At 35.0% G+C, this 2,400-nt stretch overlaps 1 non-coding gene across 1 annotated transcript; it reads right to left on the reverse strand.

Annotated features, from left to right (window-relative positions):
* Nucleotides 1-1,668: 1,668 nt before the first annotated feature.
* On the reverse strand, nucleotides 1,669-1,776 carry LOC148570343 (small nucleolar RNA R71). Its single transcript, XR_015908823.1, has one exon. It is a non-coding gene; the product is annotated as a small nucleolar RNA R71 (small nucleolar RNA).
* Between the last annotated feature and the right edge of the window lie 624 nt (nucleotides 1,777-2,400).

Raw genomic sequence — 2,400 nt, forward strand, 5'->3', positions numbered from 1 at the left:
TAATCTTCAAGTTGTTCTTGATGATTTACTTGCTCTGATCTTTAAATTCTCTTTTCATGTGTGTTTTGTTTTTTTTCTTATGCATTCTCAATTTGTTAGAGTCTCTAATACAAAATTTCTAAGTTTGGTGTCTTGCATGCATTGTTTATTTGATCTTAGTTGCATTTCTATTGTTTCTCATCATTAATAATTCAATTTTTTTTCAAAACTATGTCTTTTCAAGTCAATAATACAGAGAATTGAAGATTCAGAAGATTCAGCAGAGGAATCAAACAGAAAAAGCTGGGTGTTCAAAATGCCTAGTGAAGAAGGAAAACTGGCGTTTAAACGCCAGCCAGGGTACCTGGCTGGGCGTTTAACGCCCAAAAAGGTAGGATTTTGGGCGTTAAACGCTAGAATGGATGCCATTCTGGGCGTTTAACGCCAGGATGACACTACAGGGAAGATTTTGTTTTTAATTCAGATTTTTTTCAAATTTTCATAATTTTTCAAAATCAAATCTTTTTCAAATCATATCTTTTCAAAATCAATTTCTTTCCATTTTTTTATTTTTTATTATTTTTGAAAATCCTTGCTAAAATTAATGATTTACTTCAAATTTCCTAGTTGTTACTTGCCTATTAAGAAAGGATCAAAAGTTTTAATTCTAGAATCATATCTTCTAATTTCTTGTTAGTCAAGTAATCAACTTTAATTTTAAAACTTTCTCTTTTTATTTTGATTTTCAATCATATCTTCTCAATCATATCTTTTCAATCACATCTTTTTCAAAATTAATTTTCAATCATATCTTTTTAATTTCTAATTTCAAAATCTTTTTCAAAAATCACTTTATTTCTTTCCTAATCTTAGTTTTCGAAAATCATCAATCAAATTTTCAAAATTTCTTTTAATTATTTCAAAATCTTTTACTTTAATTTCGAAAATTTCTTCCCCTTTTCTCACATCCCTCTATTTAAGGGACTAATACTCCTCCTCAAGGTACAATTCGAACTCCCTCCTTCTTTATATGTTCGAATTCTTTTCCATCTACCTCCTCCTTCTATTCTTCTTTTCCTCTGACACCTCAAGGAATCTCTATACTGTGACATAGAGGATTTCCTACTTTCTTGTTCTCTTCTCTTTCATATGAGCAGAAGCAAAGATAAAGGCATACTTGTTCAAGCTAATCCTGAACCTGAAAGGACCTTGAAGAGAAAGCTAAGAGAAGCTAAAGCACAATTCTCTTTAGAGGGGCTAACAGAGCTCTTCAAGGAAGAAGAAACCATGGCAGCAAAAAACAATAATGCCAACAATGCAAGGAAGGTGCTTGGTGACTTTACTGCACCTACTCCCGACTTCTATGGGAGAAGCATCTCAATCCCTACCATTGGAGCAAACAACTTTGAGCTTAAACCTCAATTAGTTTCTCTAATACAACAGAATTACAAGTTTCATGGACTTCCATTGGAAGATCCTCATCAGTTCTTAGCTGAATTCTTGCAAATCTGTGACACTGTCAAGACCAATGGGGTTGACCCTGAAGTCTATAGACTTATGCTTTTTTCTTTTGCTGTAAGAGACAGAGCTAGGACATGGTTGGATTCACAACCTAAAGAAAGCCTGAACTCTTGGGAAAAGCTAGTCAATGCCTTCTTGGCAAAGTTCTTTCCACCTCAAAAATTGAGCAAGCTTAGAGTGGAAGTCCAAACCTTCAGACAGAAGAAAGGTGAATCCTTCTATGAAGCTTGGGAAAGATACAAGCAATTGATCAGAAGGTGCCTTTCTGACATGCTTTTAGAATGGAGCATCATAGGTATATTCTATGATGGTCTGTCTGAACTATCCAAGATGTCATTGGATAGCTCTGCTGGAGGATCTCTTCATCTGAAGAAGACACCTACAGAGGCTCAGGAACTCATTGAGATGGTTGCAAATAACCAATTCATGTACACTTCTGAAAGGAATCCTATGAATAATGGGACAACTCAGAAGAAAGTAGTTCTTGAAATTGATACTCTGAATGCCATATTGGCTCAGAATAAAATATTGACTCAACAAGTCAATATGATTTCTCAGAGTCTGTCTGGAATGCAAGCTGCACCAGGCAGTACTAAGGAAGCTTCCTCTGAAGAAGAAGCTTATGATCCTGAGAACCCAGCAATGGAAAAGGTGAATTACATGGAAGAAACCTATGGAAACACCTATAATCCTTCATGGAGAAATCATCCAAATCTCTCATGGAAGGATCAACAGAGACCTCAACAAGGTTTCAACAACAATAATGGTGGAAGAAATAGGTTTAGCAATAGCAAGCCTTTTCTATCATCTTCTCAGCAACAAACAGAGAATTCTAAGTAGAGCCACTCTGATTTAGCAACCATTGTCTCTGATCTAATCAAAACTACTCAAAGTTTCATG

The sequence above is a fragment of the Arachis ipaensis genome, chromosome B3 (assembly GCF_059453495.1).
Source record: "Arachis ipaensis isolate K30076 ecotype BB chromosome B3, ASM5945349v1, whole genome shotgun sequence".
Taxonomy (NCBI): Eukaryota; Viridiplantae; Streptophyta; class Magnoliopsida; order Fabales; family Fabaceae; genus Arachis; species Arachis ipaensis.